This window comes from Ursus americanus, chromosome 30, assembly GCF_024610735.1.
Source record: "Ursus americanus isolate L20-20 chromosome 30, mUrsAme1.1.p, whole genome shotgun sequence".
Taxonomy (NCBI): Eukaryota; Metazoa; Chordata; class Mammalia; order Carnivora; family Ursidae; genus Ursus; species Ursus americanus.
The window spans coordinates 21,334,524-21,351,943 of NC_142156.1; the positions used below are offsets into that span (position 1 = coordinate 21,334,524).

Genomic DNA, 17,420 nt, shown 5'->3' on the forward strand with positions numbered 1-17,420 from the left:
GTGGAGGTGAGCGTTGAGGCGTGGCCATCCCCGTCCAGGCTCAGGCAGAATGTCCATCCCAGTCAGAGGGTGAGGTTTTTCTCTTCACACCCCAACACCCCCAGATTGCCCAAACTCTGTGCCCCTGTTCCCCCTGTTTGTTTGAGTCTGGGTGGGGTGACACCTGCAGGAGGTCCCCACTCAAGGCAAGTGTGGAATGGAGAGATCTGGGTGCCTCGGCAGAGTTAGGGCTTATCCCCAGCCCCCCTCATCCTTTCCCCTTCTAATCTCAGCCCCTGTTCTTTCTCTGGATCCCCCTTTCCTCCAACCTCTCCTTTCTAGTCGTTGGGATTAAAAAAAAAAAAAAAAAAAAACCACTTCACAAGTAGGCATCTGGAATCTCCTGTCTCAAAAGTATGTCTTTCGGATCTTTATTCCCTTCTCTCTGTGGGTCCCTCCATAGACAGGCTTGCTGCCCTTTGGCCCTTCCCCTTCCGCCTGCGTGGACGATGGGCATCGTACCTGGGCCATTTTGCCACCACGATGTGACAAGCCCTGATACCAATGGCAATGGACAATGGAATGGTCCTGGGTTCTACGATACAACTGGGACATCCGGCAAGTCCTGGGCTCCCCGCCTCCACACTCCTTGTCGCGTGAGTCAAACAACCCTTATTTGTTTACGCTGACTGTAACAAACACTTCGGTTAATCCTGCCAAATCCTACCTGATACGCTAGACGTGGTTCTTATTTAATCCCGCCCAAATGCACACATGCTTCCTTACACAGAGGTAGACAGGGCAGTGAGACGTGGTTTCTCCCGGGCTCCAGAGTCCTCAGCACCGAGGGCGCGTCCAGGAGAGACGAAAAGAAGGATCCCTTTCCCACCTGTGTCAGTGGCTCCCACTTCACCCCCCAGTGCCCTCCAGCCCGTGATAACGACTCATCTTTGTGTCTCTCCTTCTGCCTCCCATGTGCATGTGAACTCAGAGCATGGACCCTCCCAGCAAATGGCATCATCATCTTGTTCTGTCCCTTTGCCAGTGAGGAGCCTCACGAGGTCACACAGCTAATAGGGTGATCTCAGCCTCCTGACCTGTCACGATAAGTAGAATTTGATCTGATTCTCATGTCGTAAAGCAGGTTCGGGGTGGGGGGGTGTGATACGATAGAATCATTTCCCTTTCCGTGCGAGAAAACGGCTTTCATGTTTTGGTTTGGCTGTAAAATTAAAGAGGCATCTCTGGACCTTTATGTAGAATCTGGGACCTTTAACTTTGAAGTTTTCGCTGCACTCTGCACTACTGGAGACAACATCTTCCAAGCGGTCCCAGTCTCGGAGCTCCTGTTCCATACCTATGCAAGTAGAAACCAAATACCCTGACTTCACAAAACCTGACCCAAAGGAGGGACAGGATCTCGGCAGTAAGACACACAGGTGCTGTAGCCGGGTCAGCCATCCCTGTGGACATCTTGGTTTCTGCTACCATCAGGTTCATGTCTGTGATAAGGTTTAGGCAAATGTGTACGTGATTGAAGACATACGGTTGAATTGATGACTTAGGAGTTCAAACCCATATTTTAAAATTACGTGGACGCTTCCATCCAAGTGCTGTACCTTGTTTTATTATGGAAAAAGCCAAACACGACGGATCCCGCTTACAAAGGCACCAACACAGCATAATTTATTCACCAGATTCAATCAATCAAGTCCCAAGTCACCTCTCCAGAGCTTATGAATTGCCCCTTCTGCAATATTGATCAGATGGCTGAACGACCTGATTGAATTTAGTGCTGATGAGAATTATTATACCAAGTCCAATCTCCAAAGAGAGGGAAGTGGATGCCGTGTAGACAGGTCGAGTTTCTTGTAGCGACTCAGTCTACTTGCAAAAGTGTTCATTTGACATGGGGACTAGGAACCTGCCGGATGTCCAAGGCTCTGCTCCTTTAATTCTCTGTCATTCCAAACATTGGCTTTATGATGTTGTCTGGGTGTGCAAAAATCTTACAAATAACTCTGAAATGGCTCTAGTGTAAAAAACCACCTCTCACTAAGGTCTTAGGGAAAGACAACCCCTCTCCTGTCCCAGAGATTTCGGGAAGCAGGAACAACCACAGGTGTTGGGATTCAGACGGACCTGGGTTCCAAATCTTGCTCTGTCAGCGTCCCACTGTGTGTTCTCGGACAAGTGACTAAACGTCTCTGGGCCTTGATGATAATGTTTATAAAATGGGGCAGGTAATAGCATCTGGTGGGGTTACTCTGATGGATTAAGTGAGATATCTTCTTTAAAGATGCCAGCTGGTTCCTGCATGTGCCCCAGCCCCCTCCAAAGTAGGTTTGCTGCCAGGAAAATCCAGTGCTTTAGTCCTGAAGGCCAAATGAATTAAACAATAAGAGATTAAAATTTTAGAACCCAGAAGGGGCTTCGAGATTGTCTGGGCCAGACAGTCATTTTACAGATACAAGAAAAGAAGACGAGTGGATGAGTGACCTGCTCAAAGTCACACGACCAGTTAGCAGCAGAGCTGTCCTGAATGTGCAGGTTGAAATGGTCCTGAGCCTGCGGATTTGGCTTGATCACAGAAAAGTCACTGACATGGCTTAAATGATAACTTTCAGTATCTCAAATAACAAGGAGCAGCTCCAAGACTGATACATCGTGTATCTCAGTGATAGCATCAAAAGCCGTGTTCCCCCTCTCTTTTGCTTGTACCAACCCATATATCAGTAGTGTCATCAGACCCCGCTCAAGTTCAAGGAGCCGCATCCACTCTGACCAGGTGCTCAGGAAGAAGACTAATCTAGGCATGCGTGGTCCTAAGACAGAACAGAATGCCTGCTCCTGAGTCACACAGGGAATCTGGAGGGTCTGGAATGTACTACGCGAAGTTGCAGGGATCAGTGGAAGAGGGGTCAGTTACTTCTGCTTCTAGCCCATGACACACAGAAAGCGGTATTTGGGCTAAAATTTAAAAAAAATAAAAATAAGGTACATCAGGAAGTCCACACTAAGCAAAAGAAAGCTGAGTGTCCATATTACTATCAGGCTCAGTAGACTTCAGAGCCAGAGCTATTTTTAAGAGGAGGAGGGACATAATGATAAAGGGTCAACTCTGCAAGAAGACACGACCACCCTCGATGCGTGTGCCCGCAAGCCCAGGCATTGACTGTCCAGGGCACCACGACGCTGGCTGCCGTTTTACTGAAAAACTCAGCTCCAAACACTTTATCCAAGAGGCTGCCTGTTATTTCCCCCCAGCCTCTGTGGTCCTGCCAGCAACTCAGAGAGGATAATGACGCCTGGACAGCATGATAGCTTATACTTCTCTCCCTCCTCGCGTTTGCCCAGTGGTAAATGCACACAGAGTGCAATTAAGAACATTCTCATATTCTGTGTCCGACCAACGCAGGGAAAAGAACTCACTGCAACACTGAAAAACAGAGCAAACATCCCCACTTGGTGTGTCTGCAGCAACACCGGGGACAACCAGCCGGGCTGCCCAGCCCTGTCCGCCCCTCTGACTCTGCCATCACCTGCAGCTGACACAGGCAGTGCGGTCCTGTGGCTCTGTCTCTCCTTCCAAGCCCTGGAGGGTTGCACGTCTGCGATCCTTCTACATGTGGGCGTGGTCATAGGATTTTGTTGGGCAAAGAAATGTGAGTGGGGACATGTTGGGTGCCATGGGGGGGGCAGCTCTACTCGGTGCATTCTCTGCCGTCTTCTCTGTTCTGTCCTCCGGGTTCCGGGGACGAATACAATGGTGCAGAGCGCTCAGCTGACATGCAGTGGACACGAACACGCTTGGGAAGCTTTGTTTAGTCACACTACGGAGATGGTGGGGTTGTTTCTCGTCACAGTACGACCTAGGCTGCTGGGGTGATAAAGCCAGCACGTTGGGACAAAGGAGGTGTTGTTTTCTCTTGTTGCCATAACACACTGCTATAAACTCAAGCGCCTGAAGCAACACACATTGATTATCGCACAGCCTGGGGGGGTTGGCCGTCCCCCTGCTCTGAGCCTCACAAGGCTGGAAGGTGCCAGTGGGACTACATTCTTTCCTGGAGACTCTGCGGAGAAGGAGTTCCTTCCTTGCTCATTCAGGTTGTTGCTTGGACCCTGTTCCTTGGTGGGTTTAGGACTGAGGTCTCCATATCTTTGCTGAAGGAAGGCTGGTCCCAGCTCCGAGAGCCCTTGGCCGTTCTTTGGCTTGTGGCTCCCTTGCTCCATCTTCAAAGCCACCACCCGTGGGTCACACCTTCACACCAGGAGTCTTCCCTGCACCTTCTCTGTGCTGCGTCCCTCAGCACTCGGCTGCCTTGCTCTGCCCCTTGCAAGTGCCCGCGGATAATGCGGGATCATCTCCCTGCTTTAGAATCCTTAGTCTTAAATTTCATGTTCTCTGGTTTCGGGGATCAGGATGGGGACATCCTTGGGGGGGCATTATTCTGTCTGCCACCCCTGGGGTTCATTAGTTCCTTCATAACAGGATCTCCTTTTTGTATTTCCACCCCAAATTTTGGGTTCTGTTTGTGATACATACTAAATAAATACCATCGTTTGGTTAAAGAATAAGTAGGACAGTTGTCACTGAACACCACGGCGGGGCCACAGCAGTGAGGTGCATTAAAAGCAAATGTGCGAGAGGAAAAAAGATGGGTTTACAATAGTGGCACTTTTGGATCGATTTCGATTGCATCCTGTACTCCTGTGATATAATAAGACATATATTTTGGGGTCTTCGTCCCTAGTTCCTGACTCCCTCCTCCTCAATCCTTCGGAATTTCCTGGCTGATAGGGGTGTCTTTTGTTCTAAGGAGGTAAGCAGCTGGATGGGGGCTGGTCACCAGACGAATCCATGATTAGAAGCTTAGCGATTTCAGCCCCAGAGAGGGGAGAGGGGCTGGAGACTGAGCTGATCATCTATCATGCATTATGTGAGGAGGTGTCTATAAAAACCCCGCAAACATAGGCCTGCTTCAGGGAGCTTCTGGGTTAGTGAACTGGAGATGTCATGAAAGCCTGCGTCCTTCCCCACACACCTCGCCCTCTGCATTTCTTCCATCCGGCTATCCTGAGTTAGGTCCTTTCATGATGAACTGGTCATCTGGTAAGTAAACTGTTCTCGAGCTCTGTGAGCTGCTCAGGGAATTGATGGAATCCGTGGAGGGGGTTGTAGGAACCACTGATTTATAGCTGGTGGGTCTGCAGCACGGTGACAATCTGGACTTGAGACTGGCGTCTTGGAGGGGCCAGTCTTGTGGGACTGAGCCCTTGCTGCGTGGGATCTGATGACATCTCCAGGTAGGAATCATACGACATCCACTTGGCGTCGACAAAGAATTGGAGGACTGCTTGGTGGAAAAACACCTACACATTTGGTGGCCTGGAGAATTGGGTGAGTGTGGGAGTAAAGGGAAAAGCAGAAGAACACGCATTCTCCTTGAGGAAGAGCACAGACAGGCAGGCTAGCGGTGTGGTTTGAAATGTGGACTCTGCAGCCAGATTGCCTGAGTTTGAACGCCATGCCTTCTCATGACTGGTTTTTGCTAAACAAAACTCCTGTCTCTACATTCTTTCATCTTCCAAAAGGATTAGGAAAAATAATAACCTGGTGGGGTTGTCCTAGGGATTCAATGAATTCGTGTCAAACCAGCTCCGAGGAAGGGCCATCTGAGCGTCCGCTCCTCCTGTAATGTGTGCAAATCGAATAAAGGGAACGTGGATGCAATGCACAGACTCCATCTGTGGCAAAATCTGAGCTCTGTTATGCAATCTCTGATACTAAATGGGTGATTTTCTGAGCTTGAACCCAGAGTGGAAGGTTGTAGGGGGACAGTTCACACTCTGCTCCTGTTGAGACCCTGTACCTGCAGACGGGTTCCAAGACGGACTAGGCTAAGGAAAAAGAGTGGGCATCTGAGAGCCAGTTGTACAAGTTGATTGCACAGACAAAAGGTGCCCGAATCTTATCCAGGGAAGCTGGGTAAGTGTCCCTTGTGTGGACAGTGATGTCCACAGAGGCTGACGTCAGGTTAGGCTTCAACCCCCAAGAAGAAACTGCTTTGGGATGCTTTCCTGCACTGCTCAGTAGGCGTGATAAATCAACGTTTCTCCTTTTCTTCAAGATAGAAAAAACTAGCAGACAAGACCCGACACAGAGGGGTGACCTGACACAGAGGGGTGACCTTGGAAGGGAGAGTCAACACAGGTCATCCAGACGCCTGGTGCAAACGACAAGTGTCATTTCTAGGCACTTCTTAGCACAAGTTAGGGGTTGCAAATATGGGCTCTGAAGGCAGACTCCCTGTCTCTGAATCCTAGCTCCACCACGTGCAACCAGTGTGACCTTGGGCAACTTACATCTTAGTTCCTTGCTGTAAAATGGGTGTCATATGAACACTTGCACACAAGCGTCCACGAAGACTGACTTCATCCAAATATTACATTTAGAATAGTGTATTTGAAGCAAATGCTCAGTAAATATTGCTATTAGGTGATTTTACTTGGCATTTCTCGATCTAGGTTCCCTCATTGGTAAAATGGGCCACGATACTATGCAAATACACAAGATTCATCCATTTGACAATTGTTTACTTGAAGTACAAATGTTTGAGTTGTTTAGATTTGGGGATGGGGGTGGGGTAGCAAATATGAAGCCATCCACATGGGGCTTACATTTCGGATGGGAGGAAAGGCAGGTAGAGGAGTTGAAGACAGATGACATGCAAAGAGCCAAATAAGCAGATAATAGATAGTGAATTTTCTATTCAACTAAATGCTCTGTAAATAGGGGTTGCATTCTCTGCATCTAAATTTCCTGACCTTTTGAAAGGGACAATAAAAAAAGAGCAATCCCATAGAGCTCAGTGGATTAATAGACCTAAGGAAGCTCCTAGGGGACAGATAGGTTTGGGGACAGGGGGAGGGAGTGGGGCAGGTGCAGCGAGAAGAAGCCACACATGAGGCTTGTCTCAGACAGTCACTCCCCGGAGGAGACCTCCCAGATTACTTGCTGATAGTAGTTGATCTAGGACCTGCATTTGGCTCTCCAACTGGGGGGCTGATACTCTCCATGGAGAGGAAAGAAATGATGAGTGTGGGGAACAAATCATAAACCTGCAGATGGATGGCAGGTCAGGGAGGAAGAGTAAAGCAGGCCCCCATCCCTCAGCCAGGAATAATGGGATCTATTTTATTTCTCCCTGATCTGGAAAGGCCAGATTATATTTCCATCATATTTCCTATGATGAAAACAAAAAAGTCCTCCAGCCCTTTGGGCTGCAAAAACAAGCACCCTGTCCCCACAGGCAGCCCCCCCTGGACTTCTCCCCTGGGTTCTGTCTGCAGCAGCAATGGAAGAGGACAACGGGGGAATCAGCATCACTGTTCAAGAAAATAATTCTCGGGCGGCCTGGGTGGCTCGGTCGTTAAGTGTGTGCCTTCGGCTCAGGGCGTGATCCCGGCGTTCTGGGATCGAGCCCCACATCAGGCTCCTCTGCTGGGAGCCTCCTTCCTCTCCCACTCCCCCTGCTTTTGTTCCCTCTCTCGCTGGCTGTCTCTCTCTCTGTCAAATAAATAAATAAAATCGTAAAAAAGAAAAGAAACTACTTCTCTGCTGTCATCGAAAACTCCAAGAATCAATATTTTACAGATCACCTCTTGGGTTGGAATGTTTTCTTAGCCTCATTCTACACCTTCTGGCCGTCAGGTAGAATTACTTTTTCTCCCGTCTCATCTGTCCTGTCTCTTTGCTCGGGAAACCGCGGTTTCCAAGTGCAGGTGCGGCCTTAACGAATTGTTGCGTGCTTACACAGACACACACAGACACACACACACAGACACACACAGACACACACACACACACCACAGAGCTCAGGGAGAGCGCCTACCATCCTCTGCTCAGAGGAGGGGAGAACAGGGTTCGAACCTTCCAGGGCTACAGCGCAGAGAGCTAAGGCCAGAAGCGGGTAAAGTAGAAATTAGGGGCAAAGTAGCAAATTCCCGTGGGGAGTCGCCCAGCGCCCCTTCCGTCTCTTTCTCGTGCAGCCCCTCCTGGCCTAGAGGAATTCTCCCAGGCTCATCTTCCGGCTGGAGGGCTCTGGTTCTTCACCTTCACCTCGCTTGGAGCCGGGACCGGGCACAGGTGGACTGGGTGCGATCTTGGACCCTGGCCCGGACGGGTGGGGGGGACAGGTGGGAGGGGTGAGATCTAGGACCGGGGCGGGGGCGGGGCCGGGCGCTGGTGGGCGGGCTGAGATCTGGGACCGGGGCGGGGCCGGAGGCGGGGCACACGGTGGGTGGGGTGAGATCTGGGACAGGGCGGGGCCGCAGGCGGGGCGCAGGTAGGCGGAGCGGGGTCGGGAAGCGGGCGGCTCGAGGGGCTGGAGAAAAGTTGCCGGGATCTGAGCGCCTGCAGCCGCCAGAGCCTGAGCTGCCGGACTGAGGACCACCCCGCAGGTACAGAGCGGGCGGCGTGAACCCGGGGCCGCAGGGAGGGCTCCAGACCCATCTTCCAGGGACTGTGCGGGGCGCTGAGCCTGGTGCTGGCGCGCGGCCGGGCACAGGTAAGGCCGGAGTGGGAGACTGTCGCGCCGGCCCTGTGGCGGGCGGGGTAGCCTGAACTTGGGGTTTGTTGGGGAAATCTGGCGGGGGCGTTGATGCCACCAGCAGTGCCTCTGCGGGGCTCAGGGCGGTCCTTTCCCTGGATGGGAAGACCCGGGGGCAGCCATGTGGGGTATTGGGACAAATTTGTCCATTCCAGGATCCTCAGCACCCCTACGGGAACCGTGTGGATCACGTGAACCAGACTAGGTTCTGTTCCCGGGAGCGAGGAGGGAGCCCGGCTGAGGGGAAGCGTTTGCTGTCCTCACAGCAGGTTTCCATGGGGTCTACTCCCACTCCACACTGAACACATTGTGGCATTTAGGATCCAGGAAGTGGGGCAGGTTATGTGAACCCCTATCCACAAACACGGGATCACATCCTGGTGCCCCATCTATACTCCCAGCTTGTCTAATTGGGACTGGGGAGCCCTGGCCGAGGGCCTGGCTTTTTCACCTGTTCCTTCCAAGCCAGGTCCTAGAGCAGATCTGGATCACCCAAGAAGGCGCGCTCTCTAGGCAGCTTGGCAGAAATCTGGGAACCACCCCCGACACCCCAGATTCAGTGCGATGTGATTTGGGGGATTGCAGTAGATATTGTCGGGCTCAGAGACGCTGGTGTCTGGGGCTAGCAGGTGTGAGTCTTTCTTACAGGACTAGTTTTCCCAGGAGTCCCATACCTGAGGTTGTCCCCTCAGTCCCCCTGCACAGAGGGAATGGACCTCCTGGAGTTGAGGGGATTTAATGGGCACGTTGGGCACAAAGCACAACCCCTGGAGTGTTCCAGAGACCAGCGGGAGCTATGACTCTTGCTATTTTTATTCTGCGCACGTGGGGCTGGGGTCATCGGGCGGACACAGTGGGAGGGGCCGGAAGAGGTGGTTCCTGAGCCCCAGGAGTAGCTGGCTGCACGCGGTGGTGGCCCCGGGGCAGGGGGCAGCGGGGCCTCAACTCTGCAGGGACGGTGCCTGAGCCCACAGCTGATGCCAGGGTCCTGGGGTCCGGGTCCAGGAGGAGAAAAAGAGAGAGTATCTCTTCCTCGACGCTGCACAGGGGTGAGGGTCTGCAGGACCTTATGGATTAAACCATCGGCAGGATGCACACATCTCTGCGTCTTGCCTGTGGGGTCACTGGTTCCGTCCCAGGCTCTGGACCCATTCGTTGTCAAAGGCCAAATCCACCTTACTAGAGATCATTTTTCTCTTCTTCCTGTCACTGTTAAAGCTGGGCTTGAAGCACTTTGATAGGACACCTGGGCGCTCTGCCAACTGATATTGAAAAGTTGCATTTGCTTCTCAGAAGCGTACATGCACAGCCTGGAATTCTAGAGAAATCCACCCTCCTTATCAGGTTCCCAGTCTCCAGTAGTGTTCCCTAAAGTTTATAAGGGTGCCCCTTTCCACACACTCCAGAAAAAACAAGGCCCCACATATGCAGAGTGTGATGGTTTGTAAGGGGTTATCTTTCTGGTCTGTTTCTTTTGAGTATATGTGTGTGCCTGGATTGAGGACACGGTGAATCTCCCATCTCTCTCCCTCTCTGTTGGTTTTTACTATCAGTCTTCAGAGGCAGGATTCAGACTGTGTGTGTGTGTGTGCGCACACGCATTCACTTGTGTGTGATCGTGTATGTGTATTTCTGTTTTGTTTTATTTTATAAAAACATTGCCTAAAGTGAAGTTCATCTAGAGAAGGGCCAAAGAAACAGTAATCTGGCACAATACTCAAGAAGAAACTGCTTATGCTGGATTTATTAAGAGGTGGAATTGTTTTGTCCTTAATGGGAGGTTTAAGATACTTTTCCGGAGTAATTTTGATGCCATACTTGCAGACTTTAGAAATCAAGCCGCACATCGTATGAGAAGAATGGGTTTTAACAAGCTGTTTAGACAAAGTGGAGCTTATAGTGTCTGGGTAATTTATCCTCTGTTAAGCAGGCTTCTCCATATACCTTGTTATAAAAAAACTAAGTTGCCAAGGTCAGGTGAAAAACAAATCTTCTCATATCTCCTACTTGAAAGAGACACTGCACAACAGGGTCAACAATTAGTGTGTAAAACCATCCTTGTTTTAAAAAATTCTTTCTTTATAACTGTCCTAGCCTCCCCTCCCACTCATACATGCAAATAGCTATTCTGTTTGTTCAAGGAGACTGTATAGAAAAAAGAGAAACACCTTTTGAGAGATTCCATTTTAAGTCAACTAGGAGGCCAGATCAGAGAAAGTACTTGCAGAATTGGAAGAAATAATGCCAAGTGCAGTTATCACATGGGAGCAGTGTAAGGGATGCACGTGGAGTAGAAGTATTGCTAAGTTCTCTCAGCTCCTGGGACTCTACGTGATTTAATAAGAACCACACATCCATCATCCAGAAAGGCATGTAATGAAAAACGAAATCGTACTTGTGCATTTCTATGTCTAGCCTTGCTCCTAAGGGGGAGCCATTTTAAACTCTTTATTGGTTTTGTTTTTTATTTCCTTTGGTGATTACTTCCTTGTAGGGCTGTTTGCTAATGTGATTGACTCTGATTAAGTAACTACTTCCCCCTCCTCCCTGATGGCATCCGGTGTACCCTGCTTAAGAGAAAATATAGTTCCCAGCCACCCTTGCAGCTAAGGGTGGTCACATGACATTGATCTGCCCAATGGGATGCAAAGGAAAGCCCTGGGGGGCAGGGCTTCTAGGGAAGGCCAAGGTCCTGGATTCAAGATGGCGGCACAGGGGAATAGCTGGCCCTGCGGAAGGCTCGCGTCAACTCCACAGCTGTTGAGCGAGCTGCACCTACCCGGAGGGTTTCTCTACCCTCTGGTGCAGACTTGTGCGGAAAGCTCCGGCACTCCTGGGTTCTTGGTCGCGCAGCTTCTTGCATGAGTGTAAAGCTTCCTTCCCAGAGCAAGTCTCCATTCCCTGTGGGTCCCCTGGGCATCCCTGAATTAATTTCTGTGGCCAACTCACCACTGACTTAAATAAAGACTTTGTGGACACACGCACACTGCCAGATGCTGGTGAGAATGTGCAGGAACTGGATCTCTCCTACATCGCTGGTGGGAATGTGAAATGGGACAACCAATCCGGAAAAAGTTGGCAGTTTCTTAAAAATTCAAACCCGTTAGGAGGCAACCAGCTATTGTACCCCGGGCCTTTGTCGCAGAGGCACACTTACGTCCTCACCAACCCCTGTGTGTGAATATTCATCACAGCTTTATGGGCAGTAACCCCAAACTGGAAACAACCCTCGTGTCCTCTCACTGGTGAATGGTTAAGGTGTAGAACATTCCCACCATGGCACATGGGCTCTCGCTCCCTTTGGGAAACTCTGAACTTACTCTTATTTCAATCAGAGGTTGCAGGGTGGGTCTGGTTCGTGGTAGATGACAGATGATAGGTGAATAGGTGTACTGGGTGCAGGGTTAGTACCCATCTGCCCATTTCCCAGCTGTGGCCATCATGAGGGCAGCGACAGGAGCCCGCCCGTGGCTGGACCTCATGAAGGCTATGTCACGCTGTCCTCGGAAGACACGCCTCATGCAGTGCGGTGGTGGAAGCAATCTCAGAAAACGCTGGAGCCGGTACAGCTTCATTTCTCATTCAGTATGTGGACAGCCGCTGTACCACCTATTAATGGAAAAAAGACTGATGGGATGGCCCTGGGTTTTGAGATTAAACAGAGGGGTGATGGCTTGCCCGGGCATGAGGCATTTATCAGTACCCGTCCCTGTGGGTTCATAACATGTTCCTAAATCCTGATGGAACATTTTGTGGTCAGCTGGTTCTGGGACAAAATGAGGACCTGCCTGCTGATGTTTACGCCTTTCCATATAAGCTTTCAGACAGAATTTGTCTTACATTATGCTGGAGGCAGGGTGGGACAGAAGCGTAAACCTCCTCGATTTCCCAGAGGAATTTGCCACAGTCATTAAGAAAGAGAACACACCTTAAATTTCTTGTAAATCAATCTTTGGGCGGTGTAATAAGCCTATTTATGATTAAAGAAAACTTGCTTAAGATTCGTATTTCCTTTCCTTTCATTTCCTTTTCTTTCTTTCTTTTTTTTTTTTAAAGATTTTTATTTTATTTATTTATTTGACAGAGAGACAGCCAGCGAGAGAGGGAACACAGCAGGGGGAGCAGGAGAGGAAGAAGCAGGCTCATAGCTGAAGAGCCTGAAGTGGGGCTCGATCCCATAACGCCGGGATCACGCCCTGAGCCGAAGGCAGACGCTTAACCGCTGTGCCACCCAGGCGCCCCTCATTTCCTTTTCTGCATGTGAAACTCACGGAGAAGTTAAGGTTTCTTTAGAAGATCCAATCTGAGCATTTTACCCTCCGGTCTGGCTGGCTGTGTGTCTACTTACTTCAAATGGAGAACATCCTTATGCTGCGCCAGCGGGTTTAGGGGACGTTGCCCAGCCCTGCACTTCACTGGTCTCAGTGCTAGGTGGGCTGGTAGCTCCGAAGCGCAGTCTGTAGACAGAGCTAGAAAACGTACTTATGCACACCTACCCATGTAACCGTGCGCACACGCACATCTACCTGTCCGTCCGTCCGTCCGTCCATCCATCTAACCATCCTTCCATCCACGCATCACAGACGTGGTTCATATTGATACGTCTGATTGCAGTAAATCTCCAGTGTTCATTCTATCCTTCTCCCCTTTCCTCACTTTTACCTTCTTTTTCTGACATCGGGAAACCTGGCTCTCCTGTTCTGTGTTTCCGTGCTTCTTCATTCCTAGCGTAAGCTGTTTCAGAAGTGCTCATCGTCTTTGGCCTTACGGTACCCAGTCAAGAGACAGTTTCCAAAGCTACTCAGGCCGGATCTTTCCTTCGCATGTCCTCTCGTGTGGCTGTGTTGTTCGTTCGCAATGTGCTGGGGCTCATCGGTGCCGTTCACATTCCATTCCAATCTCTTTCGTTTCCGACTTGTCCTCCTTTTGGTTATTTTGCACCAATAAGCAGGTGCATGTGTGTTCTCTTACACCCTCTTCTTTCTGCACCGATCATTCCATCCCCTCCCTTTTAAATGGATTTTGTTTCTTGGAGCCGTTTTAGGTTCACAGCAAAACTGCGTGCGAAGTACAGAGGGTTGTCATACCCCGCCCCCCCCACCATCCCGCCCCCATCCTCTGCTCTAGCCGCCTAGTACTTTGCTAGTGGATGCACCCCAAGTTATTCAACCACCCCCATGTCCAGCCATGTTTTTATTGTTTTATTGCCTCCAATATGTTGCAGCTACCAACAGTGCTATAAGGAGTCACCTTGTGTGCACGCATTTTTGTACGTTTGGGGGAATATCTTCAGGAGGCTTCCTGGAAGTGAGATCGCTGGGTCAAGTCATAAGTGCATAGGCATTTTACCTAAGAGTTGCCACGCTTCCTGACAGCCTCGCCAGCAACATGTGTTAGCGTGCTTTGTAATTTTTGCCAGTCCGTTAGCCAAGTTGTGGCATCTCAGTGTTGTTTTAATTTTCACCTAATTATGAGTGAGTCTGAACACTTTCTCACCTGTTTGAGAGCCGTTTTCATATCTTTTCTTGTGAATTTTCTACTTACATGTCACATTGCTATTTCAGTCTGAATTTCAGAAGTCCCAATTTCAGCAAGAATTGAATTTCTTTTTCAGTGACATGTAATTAGGTTCAGGTTAACTATTGATATCTACATCTGACAATGCCTTGAGAAGCTTCCAGCAGTGGGGGGGTGACACACTGTGTGGAGTGTGTGTGGTGCGGGGGCTGGGCGCTGTTGGAGTATAATTGGATTGATCTCGGTACCGAGAAAGTTTGAAGGAGACCCTGGGAGAATTCATTCCTGGATTCCTGTAACAGCCCTTTCTCGGATCACAGAGGGGCTGCTCAGATCTGTGAGCTCTCATGGGACAGGGGGCAGAGGGGATAAGAGTGAGCACTGAATTTGGGCCACATGCGCGTGAATCCCAGGCACCGCTGAACTAGCTCTAACCTTCGCCATGCCACATGACCTCTCTGTGGTCAGTACATATTTGTTGGGTGGATGATTGACTTTAGAAGTAGTATGACCGATCCAGGATAAGGTATGTGGATTGCCAACACCACGACAGTCGTTGGCCCAGCCAATAAAATGGAAGGAGCATGGAAGGTTAGGATACTTAGGGGCTGTTGTCTCATTCTGGGGAAGATTTCCTCCCCCTGCCTTGTATTTATAGCTGTTTTATCATTTCACATATGCTGATGTGCTTTGTCTGGTGTTTCCTTAATGCCAGCTACCTACTATTTCCGTGGTTTTGCTTTTTACCGTATCAGCGATGTGCGATTTTCACGCGTTTCACCAGCTAAGTATCCTGTGTATAATTATTTACTTTGTCTTCAAGTCAATTCATTTTACAAAACGTATAATTCATCTAAAAAGGAAACTTGATATGTATCACCATAGAAAACCGGCTTATGATGAAGACAAGGTTATCACAGACGTAAAGACCACACATAGGGAACAACAACGTGAAATTCAGCCGAGGTACCGTTACCCGCAGAAGGGCCTGGGCAGAGGCCTGCTCTCTCTCCATCTGAAAGGAGATGTTAGCCCCGACCCGAGACCCGTGTCTGAAGGAGACACGTTAGTCCCGACCCGAGACTTTCTCCCTGAAGTCCAGACTGGAGGGCTGAAGGAGGACTTGAAGGAGATTGTCTCATTCTATGACTCTGGTACTTCAGGTCATGTCTCTGCACCACCAGAACCAAATCGAGATCGCCAGGCCTTGGAAAACCTGGCCAACAACGTTTTCTTCATCAGAGATTAGAATCAGTCCAGGCACAGACATATCCAAGGGGGCCCTTTGCTGGCCCGCCTCAGTTGCCCGAAGTCTTGGCCGCTGACTCCAGAAACCCCGTTCCGTGCTGTGGGGCTCGTGCCCCTCTGTGTGTGTGGTTCCTCGAGACTGTAGACTACACGTTCCTTTTTACAGGTATTTCTGGCTTGTCCTGTGTGTGAATCCTGGTTATTTTTTCTCCCATCCTTCCCCCGTCCCTCCTCCCTTTTCTCCACTCTTTTTCCTCTCCTCTCCACTTCTCTCTCTGTTTTTTTCTGAGAAGTAGTCCGAGCCCCATGGAACTCACAAATTCTGTAGAGGGAGAGAGAAGGCAAATGCAGAAGTTAACATATTTTTCCCCAGGCCAGAGTGTAACTTTTGAGTAAATGAGTCTAGAAATAGATAGGACTCCGTTCAGTAGTTCTGTTTTAGGAATTAGAGAGTGAAATGAAGCAGTACTAATGAGATCCCCAGAAGGCGTCAGGATTGTCTTGCTGGATGCGGAATCGAAGAAGACCGTCGATTAGCATGACGTAGCCGAGCATCCGCTACGGAGGCCTGTGTGGGGGGCTTCAGGGGCCATAGACTCTCTGAGCGAGGGACTGTCTGAACATGCACACTACTGTTCAAGTCCCCAAGGAAGTGGTGTGGACAGGAAGTGACCTGAGAGAAGAGAGAGGACCATGCAATCCAGGTGAACAACCAGAGAAGCCTTCCTGGAGGAGGAGGCTTGGATGGATGAGTAGGGCTTGGCTTGATGAATTCAACCTGGTGACAGGCTGCTGCTTTTCACGGGTTATTAGTAGACTGAGATGGGACGTTCCAGTCCCTGGGATTTCAACTCTGTCCTATTTCAGCATTTTGAAGATTCCAAGATGCTTTCCATCCGTCCGTCTTATTTAATTCCTTCACAGTCTTCAGAAATCCTCATGATTATGATGCCCCATCTTCCAGATGAGCAAACAGAGGCTTGGAAGGAGGAAGTGACTTTCACGAGGGAGCAAAGTTGAGGAAGGCGAGTTTGAACCGAGCCTTTTCAGGCCCAGAATCGGACTTCTCACCAGCATTCTGTGCTCAGAAAGGCAGCTTCCAGACACAGAAGCCGAAACGCCCACCAACAGGAACACGAGAGACAGACACACGTTCCTGTATTCATCCAGGGAAATGCTAACCAGCCATGAAAATTAATTAGTGCTGCATGTTTTAGCAGGGATAAGTCTTTAAAACGTAAAATTGAATATAAAAATGAAAAAGCAAGTTGCCAGAGCATCCCTAGAACAAGATATCATTACATACGGCTTAAAACTTGCAAAAACAATTTCATATATTTTCAGGAATACGTAATTACATAGTGAAAGCACAAAATAAAGAAAATACACACTGAAATCATATAAGCGTCGGATAACGGCTGTCTCTGGGGAAGGCAGGGGGTGGACGGGCTGGGGTGGGGGTTCCCAGGAATTGCAGCACACCCGTGTCTTATTTCCTGAGCTGCGTGGGGACGGGGTGCCGGGTGGTTCTCTGCACTGCTTCGCTGCCTGATGTATTTCATAATTAAAAGTTTAATTAGGTGGACGGTTGGGCGGTGGTCAGCCTGGCACATCTTCCTCTAGGCTCGGGGACAGGAAAGTCTTCCTGAAGTGATCGGAGACGTAGGTGAACTAACACCTGCTTCAGCTCAGCCTCGCGTGTCACGCACGTGACGTATTCGGGCCACTGAACCGAGTCTCTCATCAGTGGCCCCCACCGGTGGGCTGTGGCTTTCTTAGAGGCCAAGTAGAGTGAGGTCTGTCACTGCCCCTGTTTCTGGTTGAAGTAGACTGAGTGTGTTCACCATTCTCAGTTCGGAGAATCAGCATCTGAACTAAATTCCCAGGCGACTCCGAGCAAAAGCCCCAGAGGAGCTGGCAGTGCTGAGGCTCGGACTAGAGCGTGCCATTCGCTCGTTGCACGGACGTGTCCTGTGTGCCCGCGGTGTTCCCGGTCTCCTCCTGGACATTGGGTCTACAGCAGCACGCGGCAGAAATGTCACCCTTGTCCCAGCGGAAACA

General features: G+C 49.9%; 1 long non-coding RNA gene across 1 annotated transcript in view; it reads left to right on the top strand.

Annotated features, from left to right (window-relative positions):
• The first annotated feature begins 8,378 nt into the window (after nucleotides 1-8,378).
• Nucleotides 8,379-17,420, top strand: part of LOC123780310 (uncharacterized) — a 30,276-nt gene continuing 21,234 nt past the window's right edge. The window contains exon 1 of the long non-coding RNA XR_006776374.2: nucleotides 8,379-8,552. This is a non-coding gene — a long non-coding RNA (uncharacterized LOC123780310). The remainder of the gene's footprint in view (nucleotides 8,553-17,420) is intronic.